This window comes from Limanda limanda, chromosome 9 (assembly GCF_963576545.1).
Source record: "Limanda limanda chromosome 9, fLimLim1.1, whole genome shotgun sequence".
NCBI lineage: Eukaryota > Metazoa > Chordata > Actinopteri > Pleuronectiformes > Pleuronectidae > Limanda > Limanda limanda.
The window spans coordinates 11,495,570-11,516,684 of record NC_083644.1 but is presented as its reverse complement, the minus strand read 5'-3'; the positions used below and the strand labels follow the sequence as shown (position 1 = coordinate 11,516,684).

Sequence of the window (21,115 nt, the reverse complement as noted above, 5' to 3'; positions counted from 1 at the left end):
CAACAAATAGTGTGACAGGATAGAAGGGGAAACTACATCAGGATGTGGGCTTTAAAGAAAGTTTCCATATCCCTTTAAATGAAACTAAATAACACTGACTTGAAATTACACAACTAAGTTACAGCCTATGGGATGAATTGTTTAAGACGTATTTGTTCTTTGCCACATTTACGTTAATCAAAGAGACTAAAAAAGAAATAACATTACCACCAATACAGCTATGACGTCTGTGGACATGTGGTTACCCTGAATGCAAAATGTCTGGATTTACTTAGAGGCTTTTATGTGGCTACATTTTTGTCTACAATGTTTTATGATTCATGCTCCAAAAAATGTCATAGGAATTTCACAATCGTCAAATTGTCTCTTTTAGAACTAAAATATGAATAATATATACGATGTGGATAATGGCTCTTTCATTCATGTACATCTGCAGGTATCTAAGGAACAGTTAAGGACACGTTTACACTTTTTTTCCAGCTTTGTGTTAAAAAAAACAACCCGCTCTGTTCTTCACTGTGCTGATTTGAGGGTTAGAGGTTTCGGGCAGGGTCCCTTAGTCAAGCACTTTATGAAATGAAAATGTTTTCCTTTCCAACGATGTCAGGCGTTACTTTTCCCCATTTTTTAAGACTTCAGCACACTGCTCCTCTGGGAAGCGAGTCCATAAAACCCTCTCTCTCTCTCACTCTCTCTCTCTCTCTTTTCTTTCACAGCCTTGTTTTCAAGTGGTTATTGTGCCGAACAGCCATTAAGTGCAGTGTAATCTCACTCTCAGCGCCGTCTGTTGGACTTTACCTCGCACTTCCCTTTCTGTCATTCACCGTTCACTTATTTTCTTGCGGAATGACTCTAAGGGGATTATCAAAGCACAGAAGTTCCCCCTCTCTCTTCTTCTTTCTATTTCTCTCTCTTTCTTGATGATAAAGAATATTAAAACCTTCATTGAGTTTCTCTCTCTCTCTCTCTCTGCATCCAAGCTGTGAGGATTTAGGGGCCTTATTTAGTAGGCAGGTAGAGTCGAGTCCCCCCCCCCATCCTTCTCCTCTCAGCAATTAGACCGAGGCCAGGAAGTGCCGTGTTTTATGGCCTTATAAAGACATTAGAGGCATCGCTTCATTGGCCCTCACCCCCCCCACCACCTACTCTATTTACCCGTTCTACTCTATCTCACCCCTTTGTGGTCCTCTCTCGTTCTCCCTTTGAAATCCTCCACACCAGCATCCATCTCTCCCTCCTTTTCATCCGAACTCTCAGACCTTCTTTCTCTGCTCAATTTTTCAATCCCTGCCCGGTCGTGCCCATCGGTCTTTCGTCCGAACGTTAGCATTCTGGACACTTGTCCGTCAGGTTTTTCTTCCCCTTTCCCCCCTAAACACAGTGTTGTCCTCCCCCCCGCCCCTCACACAATTGAAAACCGTCGTCCATCTTTTGCGCCCGCTCTTTTGCGCGAGCATGAAACTGACAATTACTCGCTCTGCCCCCCCCCCCCGTCACGCAGTGAATCAATAGGACTTGACAGAGTGACTCATTTGCCTGTCATTTTCCCCATATGCGATTTCTGAAATATGAAACGGAGAGACACACTGTGGCTGGAGCCCGAAGAGAGAGAGCTGCGCCGCCGGGTCCTGAGTCCCGGCAGCTTTTTAAAAGCCAGCTTAGACAGACTTGGCTGCTCTTGAAAGACTTTCTCCCACTGGAGCAGAGGACAGACACAATTGAGAGGAAAAAGAGGGGAGAAGAAAGAGCGGTGGCACGTCTGGATACTTGCTTATAACATCCTCCACCTCTTTCCTTCCTTTTTATTCCCCCTGAGAAGACATTTATTCCTCAATGAGTTCAGAACCACTTCCATTTGAAAACAACTCTGTCCGACCCAGAGAGGCAGAGATTTTGCACAGTTCCCTCGGAGGGTAGTTTCCCATTCCTTCACACCAGCACTCTACACGCCCATAGCCCGCCCTTTACTCTTTCTTCTAACATCTCTTCTTTAGTGGTCTTGCACAAGCAGCACAAGCAGCCCTTACCTGGGAATCAAACATCCAGCCCAGATAGAAGGACAGTGATGGAAGAATGTAAATAAAGAGACTTATTGCAAAGACCTGAGACAGTGGGTGGCCTGAGAGGAGATTGCAAGAGTCAGGCAGACAGAGAAAAGGTGGATGAGACGTGAGGAGCTAGAGGAGAGAATTGAGTTTGACTCCGTTGGTTTGATGTGAAATGAGACAAGCTGAAGTGGATCTGTGTGGAAAACGAAGAAATCCAAGTCCAACAAAATCTTCTTGTTCCTGGTTCCAAGAAGAAGAAAAAAAATAGAATCCCACCGCTGCTACTGTAACCTCCGCGTGGGAGGCTGAGGTGGAAGGGAGTCTCACAATGAAAGGAGGATGACAAGAACGGAGAAAAAACAACATTTTCTTTTCCTCTGGCTGCCTCCTTCCCTTTAACCATTCCTCCTATCTGTGTACGGTGGCAGCCGCTCCGGTCATGCCTGCACGCTAGCGGATGATTTACTGCCGCTTCCAGCCTCACACAGAGAGGGAGCGGAGGGAGATTAGTGTGAGAGAGACGCTCACTGTGGGAATCGCCGAAACACAGTCAAGACAATACGGTGGCTCTTCTCCCAGTTTCACTCCTGTGTTTGGGCTTTTGGCTTCGCTGTTTTCCAAGGTAATGATTTATTTTTTTCTCCCCCTGAAACATTGGATTTTTCTTTCTTTTTTTAAATATTTTATTGAATTCTGGAGAGAAAAGGTTGAATCCTCACAACGTGAAATGGTATCTCTGAGTTCTGACAGAGAACAGGAAAGAATAAAACATCTGTGATAACACAGGTAAAGGATAAGTCAATACTGATAGTTATTTCACGTGTTTAGTACTGGAATGTAAAGATATCTTATTTTTATGGGATAAAAGTTTACTGATTTTATTGTTTCAATAGTTAAAGTCAAAGGGCAGTGACACAATGTCAATTTACCACAAAAGGAAATTCAATAAAATAGCTGATAAACTAAGAATTAAGTTAATAAAAGACCAGATTTTTTATATAAATATAGAATTTTTCAACTATTTTTCTCATTGATTTCTTAGAGAATAATTCATGGATCTTAATGAAAAAAAGACTAATCTGACGAGTTTACGGGACTGATATCTATGAGTGTGTGCTCTCAGATCCAAGTAACAATCCGGATCTGGTGAATTTAAATGTGGTTTCATTTAGGGAACTGTCGACTGTTTCCGAATCCCATTCTAGTTTCACACTGTCGCAGTTGACGAGCGAGAAAAACCCAAATCTTACCAAATGGCGTCACTAGTCGACGTATGATATTTAACCAAAGCCACAGTCGTGATGGAAAAACCAGTTCTCACCAACTTACTTCTACATTTTCCGAGAGATCTAATCACGCAAATAAAGAAAGAAGCGTTGCTGCTCGGCTCCTCGTCAGAACGGAGGAATGAACGTGTGGGGAAAACAGAGCAGAAGATGGAGAGATTACACACGGTGCAGACGAAGAGGATGCGGCAGGTGAGTCAGAGCCGGCGGTACGTTCCTCACCTGGAGGCTGTGGCTCGTCGCCAGGGACACACACACCAAAGCAAACAGTCGCACTCGTACACATAACAAAAAAAACGACAAAGAAAGAAAACACGCACATGCATGGAAACACTACATCAACCCCTGTTACACATCTGATTCAGGCAACCAGGTGGAAGAGGACACACACACACACACACACAGACACACACACACGACATGTAACCCCAGGGCACAACCAAGCTCTCTTACCTCTCTTTCATCACTCTTGTCTTGTTGGGAGGGGGGTTGTGCTTCCCTTTCTTTCCTCGGCAGTGAGGCCCAACGCTGCTGCTTCTAGTTCTGTTTCCTCTTCTCACGTCAGTCAGCTCCTCCTTTCCGAGACCTGAAACAGAGGAAGACAGAAAGAGGAAGCCAGCCGTTAGGACACGGTTTGAGTCGAACTGAGATCTCACTACCAGAGTCGGGCCTAGTGGGATTTCACTTATCGCTTTCGCAAGGCGTAGGAAAATAGCGTGAGATACAGGCGAAAGAGTTTCATGACCTATAAAAGTTTGAAGTATTCCATCCCAAACCTCGAAAAAAGTCACTATTTAAAAAAACAAAACCTTTTGGCTGAAAACCTGAGCGACAGCAGCCAGCGTTGTGTTTACATCTCACTCAGTGTAACAAGGTGTGAGGTTCACCAAGGGTCAGGGAGACGTGATTGGCAAACAGCGGCCGTAAGATCATAATAACCATCATCGTATACGGCTGCATGACACAGTTCACATGCCTGCGTTGGCTTGTTCCTGTGTCTGTTCCCTCCTCCATCTTTTGTTTGCCTAGACGAAGCTGACGTGTAATTGTGCTATCGAGAGGATGATTTTATCCCCACGACCACACTGCTTTGTACCCAGACAGGCTTGTGTGTGTGTGTGTGTGTGTGTGTGTGTGTGTGTGTGTGTGTGTGTGTGTGTGTGTGTGTGTGTGTGTGTGTGTGTGTGTGTGTGTGTGTGTGTGTGTGTGTGTGTGTGTAGGGGTTGTCTTTACAGTGCAAAGATGAAATTGCTAACAGCCGTGCACAGCCGGCTTTGCGCACTTTTCGCCCGTCTCATTTGCAGCTGCACCGATAAAGCGCCAGGGTTAAGCAAATATTGTACAATGGCCGAGAAACAATGGAGGATCTCCACCCCCCCCCCCCCCTGTCTCTCACACTCACGTAGCCATTCACACCAACTGCAGCACTGCTGAGAGTGTGAGTGTGTGTGTTTGTGTGTGTGTGTGCGTGTGAAAAAATGACTGGAACTGCTTGTCCTCTTTATTACTGTGAACAGAACAGACACCCCTGCTCCCCTCCCATTCAGTTTAATCTCTATTCTTAGTGATAAACCTCCTCCGTCACACTCTCTCTCTCTCTCTCTCTCTCTCTGTCTCTGTCTCTGTCTCCACGTCTGTGCCCACCCGCCCCGCTCCACCCGCACCCCTCAAGCCTGGTGGCGACCCTCCCCAAAAAACCTGGGCGAAGCGGCAACAGTGCTCCTTTGTTTGCCCCTGCTCCCCTCCCGCCCCCGCCCCCCCCCCCCCGTCCTGCCCACGGACGCCGCTGGTTAGCCGGGGGGACGGAGGCATGTCTCGACAGGAACCCCGGAGGAGAGGGACGGGAGGGAGCGAAGGATGGGGAGAGAGGGAGGGACAGCGGAGAAATATGTAGGTGGAGGGAGGGGACACGGAGTTGGGGTCTTAAAGTCATTTTTTCTCTTCACTCTCTTTCATTTCTGCACTTTTCTGTCCATTCATCATGGCATGGGAGGGGCTTCTCAGAGCGTGTGTGTGGCGAGGAGGGACAACACCCTCACTGAACCCACCGACTCCAGACTCGGGGGGGGGGGGATGAATTTACAGGGAACAGTTTCTGGTTTGGACTAAAAGGATCTAATTTTAAACTCCAAAGTAGAGATGGTGGAGAGGAAACTCTTTGACTCTGGATTTTTTATTTCTGCTCCGAAAGAACAAACACTAAAATGTAACGTGCGTGATATTCCAACAGGCGATTTTCGTAAAAATAGCCCCTTAAGTACACAACTTGTAATTTCTCATTTGCGCAAAGAAAATACTGGACCTGCCCGCTGAGGTTGGTCCGGACATAATTTTAGCCGTTTGGTTCTGCTGCCACGGATAGCGTGGCAAACCCAGCTCTCTAATAGCATAAATACTGCTCTTGTAATGGAGCCTGGGGCACGTCTCATTTGGAAAGAGGAGGCAGCACAGTAGAGAAGTGCTTTCTCTCTCAGCCAAACACACACACACACACACACACACACACACACACACACACACACACACACACACACAAACACACACACACACACACACACTCACACACAGTGGCAGCTCCAAGGCAATCGGATCATTAACCCCAACTAATCTGCAAACATTATGTTTATAGAAAATGCTTTTCCAGCTTAGGCGCACGCACACCCGGGCCATGCTAATTCATTTTGGATGTTTTTTTTCTGCGTGCATGTGGGACGACGTGTTTGTGAGTTATGATGACACGTGTGAGTTATGATGACATGTGTGTGTCCGCGCTGCTGGGTGTGTGTCGCGCCGCTCCGTGTGCACGTGTGTGTACGTGTGTGTCGTGGCTGCCTGTGTGCGCTCGCTGTCTGCTGTGACAGACACAGAGAGAACATGACAGAGACAGTGTGCGTGAGCGTGACTGTGTGAGTGTGTTTGTGTGTGACTGTGTGTTGTGACTGTGCAGCTCGCAGCCTTGATCTAGTCTCTTACCTCTCTCGGACACCCTGCTGCGCCTGCTTCATTAATCAATAGGACAGATAAAGACAGACTCCTGCTGCGCTGGGAGGAAGAATGGTTGCATGCGTGCAAGAGAACGCGTGTGTGTGTGTGTTTGTGTGTGTGTGTTGGTTCCTGTGTGTAAGGTGGCGAGAAAACCCTCGGGAACAATGTGGCAGACGTGATGCAAACCCCTCAAGGCTTCCTGCCCACACAGAGATCATCTGCACTGGATTTGCTTTCTTCTAGCACTAGAGAAAAAAAAAGTCATCCTCCATTTGATAGATGATATGCATAGATTGATATATTTGCCAGTGTATTCACTCCAACCTCCGGCGCCCTTCCATGGTACAAAAGATCAAAGCGGAAAAACAAATGGAGTGTGTTGTGTTTCTCGGAGGGCGCCAATTTCAATTTCATTCTCCTCGATTTCTCACCTTTGAAGGACTTGGTTGTGGGAAGTGGTGCAACTAAATTTGGAAGAGTTTTTAATATTTACCAAAAATCACGCTGGGCATGAAACTGCTTTGATGCCACAACTCTTCTTCCTCGTCTACAGTGTAATACTGGGATTTAGATTTTATAGAAAATCAGCAAAGGAAGCAAACACTCCTGTTGGTCGGATGAGACTCTCACCCTCAACCAGGAAAAACTCAATTACACACACAATTGTAATTACTTTGCTCCCTCACTCCAAATTAATGTGACTATCTATATTTCTTCAAAAACATCTCCAGGGCTTGTTCAGGAAAATCTTTTCTGGAAATGGTTTTTAATGCGCCTTCGGGCACACAGGAGAATGAAGTGGAAACTACTTAGAAGCTTAAAAATAACTTACTCAGGCAGAGAAGGCAGAATTGTCAAGTGCACTTTTGATGTTTTCATTGTTTGAAATATTTTCTGTCAAATAAAGAGCTTGTGAGACCGAACACGAGTGAAAGAGAAACACTCAGAGCTGCCACTAATAAGATGGAAAGACGCATAATGAGATCGAAAGTAGCTGGTTGGGCGTCGTCTTTACAAATCTACCTGGTGTATTTACTCATCTGTGACTGTATATCGTGACAGTTTTGGACAGAATTAGTAATAAGACTGATTTGTTTTAGAGGTCAGACCGAAAAATGTTCCAATGAGTCAAAATATGATTCATGAGTCAGACGCCCACAATTTAACGCTGGAGCTTGGCTGTGAATTTTCACCACTTTCTAACTTTCTGCAAATTTTGGTAAGAATTTGAGCATGTTAAAGCCCTCAAAAAGCCAATTAATTTTCCTGAATTATAATAATAATAATCCTTACAATTTCAATAGGGCCTCACCTGACCTTTGATCAGTGCTCGGGCGCTAATTAAACAAAAAACGTAAAAATAAAGATTTTTCACGAGACGTAAAGTTTGTGATATTTCTGGAATTTGGTAAAGTAAAGAAACTTTCATGTTTAATTCAATTTTTTTGTTTAATAAAAGTCCCCAAAGTGCAACAAATTGAAGTCCATACATTTGACTATTTCTGGCAAAGTGAATTATTGCAATTTTGGACCTTATTACTCAGAGACAGTAGGATGTGGGTATATTTTGTTACCGTGAAGGAGGAATGTGTCATTTCCTGTGGCTCTGAACGCCCAAACTGACTCGAATGTAAAGCCACAGAAGCCGTTTATCCCGCAGCGCCTAAATCCTGCCGAACTGTTATCAGTCGCTGGGAGGTTCTGCCTCCACAGTAAAAGGCCAGTTTCTTTTTTTTTTTGGGTGGGTTGGGGGGGGGGGTTGTTTTCAATGTAACTTCTGATATTTGGCCGGGGCTCAGTGCCCTCTTTGTTGGCCATTGTGTGACATGAATGAATCGTTCTTCCAAGTTTCATACAGAGACGCACTGTGTGAAACCATAGAAACACCTTTGACACCATTACACTGCACCACAGACTGTGTGCGTGACACCGGGAGGTTTAACTGTTAATCTACAGTCTATTAGAGAAATGTCAATTATCTTTTTTTTATATAGTATTTAATAAATTGTAAATTAGTATTAACCTGCTTTGTGGATGCTTTTAAATGGCTCTGAAGTAGTGAGAGCATTTTTGCAGATTTTTTAAATTCAAAGTGAGACTATGGGGATCAAATTAAAGAAATAGTAGCTCAATGCTAAAAAATTAGCTGTAAGGAAAAGTTATAACACTAAATTTGTAAAGATAAAAAAAATTGCATCTCTTACGCTACTATCTTAAACTTAAATGATGTCGATTTTTTTTTGCTATTCATTAAAAAACCTGTTAATTCATAGAAAAATTATATTCTTAAGATACATTATTTACAGAATTTAAGAAAAAAACATAATACATGTGTGTGATGCAGTAGCTGTTTTAAAATGGGTTTAAAATCAGTGTGTATGGGATTTTTCTTGTTGCAAGAATGACCTTAAATGCACATAATTACAACACAGATAAAACAGTTGTAACCGTGTATAGAGTACATGACCCGTTTAAAATCTTTATCCTTTAATTTAAAGAAAAAAGTGAAATCCAGACGTGAGATCCTGTCGGCTCCTCACCCGAGACGCCCTGAGTGCATGGCCACATTGTGGGATTTGACATTGTGCCGACGCCTGACGCTCAGACAAAGGAGCCGGTGCAGGCCTCGAGGGGGCAGATGACAAACACTCCTAAACCAGGGCCAGACATAATCCCCCCCCCACCCCCCCCAACCTCCCGCCCGACCCCACAACAAACGCACAGCGGAGGGGGACTTATTCAGTGCATATTAGGAAGGTGAAGGAGGCCAGGCACTGAGGGACTCTCCACACTTGGCTGTCCTAATCATCCGAGACAAACCCCTCCAGAGGCGGCCCCCGACCCCCCCCCGCCCAATCACCGGCCCGCCTGCGAAACCCCACTCCAACCCCCCACTCCCCCCCCACCCACTCCACCCCCTGACGCATGACCCAGACAACACATCCAGGAGCGTTTACAAGGGCGGGCGGCCGTGAAGTGGGGAAGCGGACCAAACTGAACAGCCCCCCCCCCCTCCGGGAGCTGGAGTTTAATTGTCCATCTTCTTGGTCCAAATTAAACAAGCTCGAGCGCGTTCATATATCCACACACACAGACACACACACACACACACAGACACACCCACACCCACACACACAGTGTATGACCAAACTCATTGTATCTTTTGTAACTCCTGCATTTCCAAATAACGTTAGAAGAAGTTTGTTGTGTCTTAAATGAGTCACCGACACACTAATATGTGTAACAGTGTAAACAATCATACATCTGCACTTCGTCCTCTCTAAAGGACTCACACACTCACGCACACACGCACACAAACACGCATACACATGAACTCATTGTATCTTTTGTAACTCCTACATTTCCAAATAACGTTAGAAGAAGTTTGTTGTGTCTTAAATATGAGTCACCAACACACTAATATGTGTAACAGTGTAAACAATCATACATCTGCACTTCGTCCTCTCTAAAGGACTCACACGCACACGCACACGCACACACGCACACACACACATGCACACACACACACACACACATGCACACACACACATGCACACACACACCTCGCCCACCACCCTGCTTTTAACACACTGGCACGTTCCATAGAGCGTTCCACTGATGCAGAATGATGAGCGAGACCCCATTGTCTCCTTAGATTGTCTTCAATTAGGCAGGAGATGATGGGAGACAATGACAGAAGCATTTGTAATCATGAGCCCCACAAACTCACGCTGGGACACAGAACTTCATTACGCCCAATGGTCCCTCATCGGCGATAAAACGCTGAATCTGTGCGGCTCACCCTCAGGAAGTTTCTGAGCAGAAATGGCCCGGAAAGAAGTGAGTCACCAGGAAATACTGCAGGGGGTTCTGAAAGTGAACACAACAACAGAGAGGGGCGGGCAATTCTTCTTTTATCTGCGCCGCAAGAGAACAGCAGGTTTCAACATGAGTAATTGCACCCGTCGTCGTTATTACATATCCTGTTCACTTACCTGAAATCTCATCATACGAGAGTTTACGACGCTGGTATTTAAAGTTTTACAAGTCAGGATTGGGAGGGTTTTTAAAAAAAGAATGAAGGAAAAGGGGAGAGGAGAGGAGAGAAAAAAAATTGCTGATAATTAGTGCTGTCAAACGATTAAAATATTTAATCGCGATTAATCTCATTTATGTCATAGTTAACTCGCGATTAATCGCAAATTTGTATCTATTCTAAAGTTCCCTTCATTTATTTTTTTTCCATCATTTTACTTTCGTTTTAATGCTCTTATCAACATGGAAAAGTGGATTGGCTTGGTCAGTGAAGGGGTCGGGGTGGGACATGTGACCGTTTGGACCAATAGGATGGAGTTGTTTGGGGATCGGGGGTCAATGAGGAAGTGAAGGGTTGTTGATGTGTGCGAGTGATGGAGTAAGAGCGAGAACTGCACATGTTCGGTAGAGGATAATAAAAGTTACTAAACCACGAAGAAGTTCCGTGTCCTGTGTTAGCGGGGACGCTACAATAGCTTAAAAATATATATTTTAGTCGGCGAAATATTAAAACAAAAAGCGAGAGCAGGTCAGACTGGAGGCGAACACAGACACTGAAGCTGCAGCTCTGCGTTAATCTAGCATTAAAAAAATTGACGGCGTTAAAATGGGTTTGCGTTAACGCCTTTAATAACGCGTTTAACTGACAGCACTACTGATAATACTTTAAGAAGAACAAGAAACTCAAAGCGTTTCTGAGCTGGGTTTTCTGGGGATGAATTAACCGGGCGTAAAGTGTCGTCATGATGTCTCTTCATCTCCAGCACATACAGTTTGTACGAGCTTAGCTAAGAACAGAAGCTGCGGCAGCACTGGTGTCAGCTCAGAAATGAGACTTCTCAAAGAAACAACTTGAGAGCACATTATCTGCATTCACCTGCAGAGCGTTGAGCTGAGGAACGACTCCAACCCGACGTCTTCCCGGCTTTGTACCTCGACGCGTCATTTAAAATTCACCTTGCTTTGATAGAACCACCCGACCGGACAAATACCGCTTTCATGAAAAATTGTGCAAATGATTTCTTTCAACTAGGAATCGCAGCGGTATTGTCCACCCCCCACCCACCCAGTCTTTCCTCTCTCCTCACGGCACAAAGAACTAATCTGAGACGAACACTCGCACCCGCTCTGACACATTGTCAAACCAAAACCTGGGTTTTTTTTTCCTCCAAATCATGTAAGTGAAGCGTGAGGTGAAAGCCATCATGCACGGAGGACAACAGAGGGGGGTTAGTGGAATAGCTGCGCATTTCCTCCACATACACGCCCCATGGATTATATTATCCCTTTTTACCCATCTATCCCCTCAGCAATCTCTAGCTCATGTACAGTATCAAACAGGGACCAGATAGATCCTGAGACGTGTTTTGGGTTTTGCCCATTTGCAGATGAAATCAGCCTGCACCGGGTGCCAGTGGGGGGGGGGGGGGGGGGGGGGGGTATCCACCGAGGCGAGCTGCCCCCGGGCCAAACAACCTTTCCTGCAAGGCCCGGCTCCCTTATCTGATTCCAGCAGACGGGGCGAGATGATGGCCATGCCAGCCGGCGCCTTTGATTTTTTTAAGTCGATCCCTCTGCCTTCACACTGCTTTATTGATCGCCGACAGACCTCATTTTGTTCCACCAGCTGAAAAAAAACCGCTTGGAGAATGCTCCATTTGTAACGTGATCACCCAGATGAGGATGGAAGCGAGGTGGACGGACACTAATCCTCTCTTTAGTCCCCAGCATCATTTTTTTTCCCGTGGACTTTCTCATCGCCCGAGGCCCAGACGACTTCCCTCTCCCACACGCGAGCAGGGGTCAGAGTGTAATCCACACAGAAGTGTCACTTTTACTGTAGAACAATTGCTAGGGTTGTTGACCATGGCTGGGAGAGGTGGTCGAATTAGAAGCCGACCACATTTAACATTCACCAAAAGAAATGCTCCTTTTTACAGTAAAATAAAATAAAAATGAAAAGCAGCCTGATGGAAGCTGATTCCTGCAGAGCCCTGTAAGCTGCTCAAAGATCTTCAGTTCACTCGTGAGCGTTTCTGAGTAGTAATGCAAAGGGGCGGAAAGTTTCTGGTAAATTTCTGGAAACTTTCCGGAAACTGTCCATGGGAAGTTAAGCTCGGGAATTTGGGGAATTTTGAAAAAAAAAATAATAATACGCAAATTAGACGCTGAGCAATAAAAACATCATTCTATTTGAATGATGTATGGAATGCAGCACACGCTGCATGTTGAGTTTCAACCCTTCACTGTGCATTCTTCCATCACATGCACAGATAATTCCCAGCATCCTTCACTCCTTCACATCCTTCTCTACAGCAGGGCTATTGAGGCCTGCTGTAGAGTGAAGGACTAGTCAGGTAAATTTCAATGATATTACTTGGGAAAATATATTAGCATGCTGATTGAGGATTGTTCATCTGTTCATCTAGCCTATTTCCATTCATTTATCCATCAATTGTAAAAAAATTTCACAGACGATTCCAATTGTTGGCTAACTATTTATATCTCTAGCATTGCATTAGTGTTTTTTTACAAACTTTTTTTTCATCTTATTCTACAGAACAATGCCACATGCACTATCTCATGTGTGGAGGCATTTCACCCCATCCAATGTAGAAGGAAAGGCTGTGTACATTTGAAAAAACTGTGCAAAGACCTATGTTAAGAATGACACAACGATGCAGAAGCATATAGTCAAGTGCCCAAAGTTTCCTCAGGGCTCAAATCAGCCTATGACACAACAAAATGTTTATATTTATGTCTGTATATGTCAAGGTAAATACAGTTAGTATAAATTACCCACAACATTTCCAGTTTATTCCCGTTAATTCCCTGTTAATTCCCATGGAAAGTTTCCAACTTTGAATATTCCCGGAATTTTGCAACCCTATTTCCGAGTGACTGTTAAAGCGTGCTCGCCGACCTCTGCAGACCTGACACATTCCTCCATGTTGAACGCTGCAGCGCAACAGTACAGTGCAGGGAGCATCTGCCTCACCCCCCCCGCCCAGATGGCAGCAGAGAGGATGTAAATTGGTTCATTAACCTGACAGCGCTCTCGAACCGGTGGGCCGTGCACAGGGCTCCATCCAGCCGGGGGTCCTGGGATTTTTTTATTAACGCACGTTAATGGCGTAGAGAAACTTTCGCGAAATGGCCTGAGGTGGTTTTCCGCGGTGGTGTTATCAAACACTGCACTAATTATACATGACATCCCTCTGATTAACACTCCTGTGATTATTGCACCATGTCAGATCATCTTTTTTTTTTCTTTTTTTTTACCCCCCCGCCCCGTTGAGAAGACAGTCATCCATTTTCTTGGCGAGAAAATATTTCAGAGGAAGGAAGGGGGGGGAAAAAAATGAAAGAGGCCCGATATCGTCACAACCCCGCCCCCCCGCCCTCTCCCGCGCGCCCCAACGAGACGGCTTGGATCTTTAACCCCTGACAATAGAATGGCATGACGGAAAAAAGAAGCAGGGTGGGGGTGAGAGTGTGAAAAGGATCTGCGTGTTTCAAGCTGTGTGTCCCCAGCCCCCCCCCCAGCGCTCTCAGAGTGTGTGAACAATCCGGCTTGTGGTGTGTGTGTGTGTGTCCGCGTGCGAGCAGCCACCAGCAGTGAGGGCTTGCACCTGGAGCAAGGAGGGGCATGCCAGAGGTCAGAGGTCAGGACCCAAAGTTCTCCCTCCCTCCCTCTTCCTGAGAGGGCCAGACGATCTCCTTCCTTCCTTCTCCTCTTCTGGTTCACTTCCTTCTTCTTCCTTTTTGGGAACACTGCGGTAAATCCATAACCCACTCAACTTTCAGCGGCTCAATTATCCCTCCTGTTCTCTCGTTTTCTCCCCTCGGACGGAGATTCAAAAAAACAATTAACCTCTTCACGGCTGGAGACTTTTCCCCTGGGAAAGGGCACGGTGGTAATTGAATGACTTTGCCGTTTGCATTCCTGACCCACGGCTTCGCTCCTTCACGCAGAAATCTGGTTAGAGAAAAATCCTAATCTGTGGCTTTGTGATCGTGGATGTTGTATAATCACGCCAGGAAGACAGTGTTTTACTCGGAGCGGGATTTAACGGGACAATTCGGTGATGTTTACATAACACCCTGTTGACCTACTTCCACACAATAGATCTGCATCGTTCGGACTCCAACACGTTGACGGGCTAGCGATTGCTTTCGAAAACCCAAGCCTCTGCAGATCCTTCAAATAATAATTATTCTCGCGTCAAACTGTCTTTCCCTGTAAAGCGGACGATTTCACACCGAGTGTCTACAAGCTTCGGCACATCCTCCACCTTCAATAAAATGTTCTCCTCTCCCCCTTCGTTAGGAACCGGGGGCCTCCTATTCATCTCCAGGTAGAAAGCCTCAAAGTGTAGGAGGGCAGAACAGCTTGCTGCACCCATTGAGCTTTTTTATTACTTCCCCCTTCAAAGGGTGGTGGCAGAGGAAGAGACATCCTCCGTCTCCTTGATGCCATGATACGCTGGAGAGTCAGCGCTCGGAGGGAAAACAAGTGGAGGGATTTCGAACCAGAGAACCTGCGCACATTTTTACCAACACGTGTTCTTTCAAAAAACAACACATCAGAGAAGATTACATGGTTTGCGGACACACAGAGCGAAAACACTCCAGCTGCTGGAGGGGATAATCTTTTAACAAACAAGTCCATCAAAAAAACCCGGACACTTGATAAAAACAACTCGGAATACCCACGAAAACGATTAACCTCGTTCAAGAGGAGAAACAGAGAAAAACAGGACGTACCACTCCACTTGGGATTTCTATTTCTGTTGTCGAGCCAAGACGTCCAACAAAGAGTCCACTGCGACCAACCAGCCATTTTGCATAAAGCAAAGCTAGCTTATTATCTAGCTTAACCAGCAGCGGCCGAATGATGTAATCCCCAACCAACACACATCGGGAAAACAAAGACGTGTGAAAGTAAAGACACTCCCGAAGATGTCTGTCACAAATGAAAAAGTCCACACATCGAAGCATTTTCACCAACTCCCATTTCTAATTATTGTTTTTCCTCCTTCAGAAGCCGCCAAGCCTTCAGAACCAACTCCGAGACGCCAACCGCCGGAAACATTTCCATTTTCAAGCAGCATTGATGCTCAAAAGTCTCACTCTTTGCTTATTAATAATAACTATTGTAAGTCACTTATTATTATTACTTACTTATTGTAAGTCGCTTTGGACAAAAGCGTCAGCTAAATGAAATGTAATGTAATGTAATGTAACTATATTAATAATAATAATGTTCACTTTGTATTCCAAGTATCAAGTGTGAGGATTATTATCATCATCAGGCGGGAAAAACTTAAAAACACGAGGAAACATCGAGCTCCAGGCCCTCGTGTGTAGAACAGTAGAAGAAGAAGAAGAAGAAGAAAAGCCTCTGAGCAGTGATATAATTATGAAGAATGTGAGAAAAACCAAGTAGCACAGCACGTTTGAACCAAATGGGATAAAATAACTACAGGCGCCGTGCCATACCTACAGTCGTGTAGCGGCGCTGAGATCTCACCCGCTCGCACACAGACACACAAAGAAGAAGAAGAAGTCTTTGATGTTTCCTCATGAGTGTGTGTGTGTGTGTGTTGCAGCTGTGTGAGTCACCCACCCTACATCCAAGATCCATACACAGAGGAGGCAGCAATGGGAGCAGTGGCGATAAAGCGGCAGACCCTCACACACACACACACACAACACACACACACGCACACAAAACGCACACACAACGCATGATAGTGATGATATCGGAGGAAAAGAGGTAGAGAGAGAGCGCGGGCAGGGCCGAGCCGGGCCAGGCCAGCAGGAGGACAAAAAAAAGAAAAAGAGAAGGAAGAGAAGAAGAGGAAAAACTAAAGGAAGAAAAAAAAAAAAGAAAGCTGGCCGTGCTCCAGACAGCCTGAAACTTCTCTTGATCATTACGTCTGGCCTTCAGGTGACTGGGGTCGGGCCGGCTGCTGGCGGGAGTGAGGGTGGGTGGGTGTGTGTGTGTGTGTGTGTGTGTGGGGGGGGGTTATAGATAACACAGCAGCCAGACAAAGGGGGAATAAGAGGGCTGCCTACATACCACCAGCATCAAGGAAAGAGGGAGGGTGTGAGGCAAGGGGGGGGGGAGCAAAAAAAAAAGAAAAAAAGAGAGGGTTATAAAAATTTGATTAGACGATCCTTTGCTGAAGTGACTTTCTGTGTCGGTTTGCTTTTCTTTCTTTTTTCTCCACCTCTCTCTCTCTCCCTCTCTCTCTCTCTCTCGCTCTCTCTCTCTCCTCAGTTCCCCTCCCTCGCTCCTCCTCAGAGCAGCGCCGCCTCAGAGAATGGGGCAGACAGATTTTATAGGTCCTAATTAAAGCCATCTGAAGCCTTTCAAAACATCAAACACCACCACCAGCACCACCATCACCACCAGTACCAGTACCAGTACCACCAGTACCAGCACCAGTACCACCACCACCACCCGCCCCTCACACTCTCTCCCTCTGATTGTGCAGAAATCAGGGAAAGAAAGAGAGAGAGAAAAATCAGAGGGTACCCAATTTTTTGCTAATTTTTGCTTTGACTCCTAAATGTACAAACACTGCACCCAGCCCCCCCCCCCTCACCCCCCTCCCGCCTCCACTCATTTCCAATCAGTACCAGGGTTCAGTGAGTGACATGACCTCAGAGAGTCTCTTGTCAGACCTGGAATTTGACAGGGATGCTAGTTTTGCTCGTTCTCTAAAAATAAAAAAAGAATTCCCAGTTCAGCCCTCTCTAAACTTAAAAAGGCATTTTTCTTCTTCTTCTTTTCTTTTTCTTTTCTTTCCCGGGTCATATCCTGGGTTGGAAATGACACATGGCTGTTGAAGATCCACCCTTATCCTGTGTGGCTGGTTTAAAGAGAAGTGCAGCTCTGTTGGTTTCAGTGCTCCATTTCCCCCCCTCTCTCTCTCTCTCTCTCTCTCTCCCCTCTTGCCCCCCCCTCTCTCTCTCTCTCTCTCTAATTGTCCTCATTGAGCCGTGTGGACCGGTTGCACTGCCGGCCCTGGGGGTCAGCGGGTTTGTGCCGTGTGCTTTTTCTTTTTTTTTTTCGTTTCTATATTTCATGCTATGGCGCTGCGCGGACACGAGCCTCACATGCACAGATGAGACGGATCCACGGAGACGCGCACGGGCACGGGGCCGGGTGACCTCTCGGACCATCGGGCACAACATGAGGTCACATGACATGTTTGTAAAGCTTTAATTCACATGTGGATTTAAAACAAGAAAAGGACGAAGAAGAAGAGAAGAAGAAGTGGCACATGGAGCCAAACGCAGAATAAACTACATCAAAGACAAATAGATACAATGTAACTATGAGCTGTTAGTGATACATAAAGGATAAGTTGATACAAAAAATAGAATATGGCCTACTTACGATTTATTGCAATAACTTCTGGGCGTTATTGTCTCGCCGCTGCGCCCCTCCGAGAAAAACCTGCGCGCTCCTCCTCTGGCACGGCACGGCACGGACCGGGACCGGCTCGGGACCGGGACCGGAAGCTGGATCAGCGGAAGTTCTTTACGCACAGAGGACAACCGGGGTTTTTTTTTTTATAAACGGTGCCGAGGAGGACACACAGCACAGGCACGTCCGGTCCCGCCGGTGTCAGGTCTTCAGTGATGCCCTCACTCGCCGGGATCGAGCGCTGAGGAGGAGAGAGAGAGAGAGAGAGAGAGGGAGAGAGAGAGAGAGAGGGAGCTTCACAGAGAGGCGTCACGTGGGCCGGGCCGGGCCGTGCCATTGGCCACAGCCGCGGATCAGCGTGACAGAGGCCTGCTCCGGCGCTGCCATTGGTCCAGAGCACCACAGGGGGGGAGGAGCCTCGGCCGTGCGCAAGAATGTGAGTGCGGCGCACTGTTCATAATGTTCAGCAGCCGGAGGGGGGGGGGCGGCGGCGGTGGCGAGGGGGGGGGGGCGGGATGCGTTAAGTAACAAATTGTTCCCAAGATCTTGTCATCGACGCAAAGAGTTGCACGAGGAGAACGTGCACATTCTGCTTCCTCTATGAAAAGAGAGAGAGAGAGAGAGAGAGAGAGAGAGAGAGAGAGAGAGAGAGAGAGAGAGAGAGGAGAGAGAGAGAGAGAGAGAGAGAGAGAGATTGTCTGGTGAGTCCACAGCAACTCCTACATGTGTCTGACAGCACAACTAAAACACTTTATAAACAATGTTTTTTTGTTTTTTATTAATTTCCAATAAGAACCTACAAAACACATTGACACATACCACAAAAGTTGCACAATGAAATGCAGGCGAACTTCACTGCATACACATACATACAAAAAAATAAAAAAAATAAAAAAATAAAGACAAACACACACACAAACATTCATACCTACGTAAAATAACAACAATAATAAATAAAATAAAATAAAAATGTCACACTCGATATCCCTACAGATAGCTATAATCTACCGTTGCCTGAGAAAGTCCATTAAGGGTGCCCACACCTCTTCAAATTCCTGTGCTTTACCCCTGATTACATAGGTTAGCTTTTCTAATGTAACATACATTGCCATCTCTCTAATCCAAGATTGTGTAATCTAAAACACTTTAAAGTAAATAAGGCTGAATATGATGTGTGAGGTTTCAACGGGACAGTCGAGAGAGAAGGTGGGAAAACATCCATTTGGAAGAATCGTCTAAAGGTTAAAGGTTAAAAAAAGTTTTAATTGAATTGATCTTTCATGTCTTTAGTCAGTCGGCGAGTTCTCAGAGGTTTGTTATTCTATCAAAACCGAGATTATGAGATTATCGCTATACTTTAATCGGGAAATACTCCATGTATCTGCTCTTGATGTGACTTAACAAGCACAGCAGCAGGATTACGTTATGATACATTATGATACATCATCTCATTGTGTCTCCTGTTGTCTGCAAAGGAATAAATACTAAAAAGGACAGGGTTCCTCCTACGCTCATGAAAAACCTGGAAAAGTCATGGAATTGTTAAATGTTTATTTCCAGGGCCTGGAAAAGTGCTTGAAAAAAATGAAATCCCAACAGTGTTTGGAGAACTCATGGAAATTTTTATATATTCATATTTCCATGTCGTTCATTTACGCTGTTTTTTAAATCATTCATATGATTTTAAAAGAAATACGCTCAAAATATAAGCAGGCATACTCTCTCATACTAATTGAAAAGTCCGGTGGGGAAGCAGGCAGGATATAGGAAGTGTAGATTTGACCATGCTTGGCTACAAATGGAAAAGTACACGCCATGGGTTACAACAGACAAAGACCTCAATCAAACTATTGTCTCATGCATTTTTTGAAAAGTCATGGAAAAGTCATGGAAATCCATTGGTCAAAATGTGTATGAACCCTGAAAGGAGAAAAGCACAGACGATAGAGAAAGGCCCATGACCTGAGATGTTTAAATGAACCAATGCTACTTAATCCTTCCAAAAAGGCCATTGGATTTATATTATTATTATTATTATATTATGAATGTTTCCTCTCTGATCGGCCTAATGGAACCTTTCCAACGTCTGTTTGGATCCTAACACGTTCTGAAGCTCAATCCATTATTTAAAAAAGTCGTGCGGAGGGAAGGGAAACGACAGGAAGTGATGCAACCTATAGATCCTGCAGCGGCAGCAGCAACGGCATCCCGTGATATTCTCTCTCTCCGACGTGTTCGGCAACAAAGGGAGCACGACATGTTGCGTATTTGTCGTCTTTGTTCTTCCACTTTTTTCCGCATTGTCTTCGCAGTTGGACTTCACAGAGGACATCTCTCTCTCTCTCTCTCTCTCTCTCTCTCTCTCTCTCTCTCTCTCTCTGTTTTCATAGAGGAAGCAGAATTTAAGGATGTATGCTGTGTCAAACAAGCGATCTGCACTGTAAAAGAAAATGAATTGCATTTTAAGCGATATTTTATCATTTATTTTAATGTTGTTTGTTTATCATTTTGAATCTCTATTTCTTTGATGGAAAGGAATCATTGATTGCCCGACTCTTGTTCTGTAAAACTGAATAAAGTAGGTTATTTAAAAATCAAAAAAAAATCTCTCTCTCTCTCTCTCTCTCTCTCTCTCTCTCTCTCTCTCTCTCTCTCTCTCTCTCTCTCTCTCTCTCTCTCTCTCTCTCTCTCTCTCTCTCTCTCTGTCTGTCCCTCTCTCCGTCCCCCTCTCTCTGGTTCTCAGGAGTGTGATGATGGAGGCAGAGGAACTCAAGGGTCTGTGTGGTTGGGAAATAGAGCGCAAGTAATGCGGGTAGCGCGCAACATCTTCCAGCCCCCCCCCCCTACCCCCCCACCCCCCCTCTTCCCGCTCGGGCTGCGGCATTAAATCAATATTCCCGCAAAGCTTTCTCTTGTTTTCACGTCCACTCGACTGCTGCCGTGAGGGCCGAGCAGCCGCTCCCCGGATTTTTTGTGGCACTTGGACCCCCCTCTCCCCCCTTCACTTCGTGGCAGACACCCTCGATGGCTCCAAGGCAATGCACCCATTCCCATTTGTCTCATGCGTTAATGGGGGGGGCGGCAGGAAGAAGGCAAACGCGTTATCTCGACACAAAACATTATCTCCACCTCGCTTCCCCCCCGACACCGTGAAACAATGATTATTAAATGCTTGAGGAGCGTGTTCGGGGTGTTTCGAGTCTTGTCGTCACACTTGAGGAACATGAAATATGTTTCACAACAACCTCCGCACTCCATTTTTTTTTAATCTTTCTCTTTGACTCGAGATGATGCTTCCTCTTTTCTTTGCCACTCGCGAG

At 45.5% G+C, this 21,115-nt stretch overlaps 1 long non-coding RNA gene across 1 annotated transcript in view; it reads right to left on the bottom strand.

The window, feature by feature from the left end:
* Window positions 1-17,872, bottom strand: part of LOC133011137 (uncharacterized) — a 28,005-nt gene extending 10,133 nt beyond the window's left edge. The window contains exons 1-2 of the long non-coding RNA XR_009680721.1: window positions 17,766-17,872; window positions 3,788-3,920 (exon numbers count right to left, since the gene is read on the bottom strand). This is a non-coding gene — a long non-coding RNA (uncharacterized LOC133011137). The remainder of the gene's footprint in view (window positions 1-3,787; window positions 3,921-17,765) is intronic.
* Between the last annotated feature and the right edge of the window lie 3,243 nt (window positions 17,873-21,115).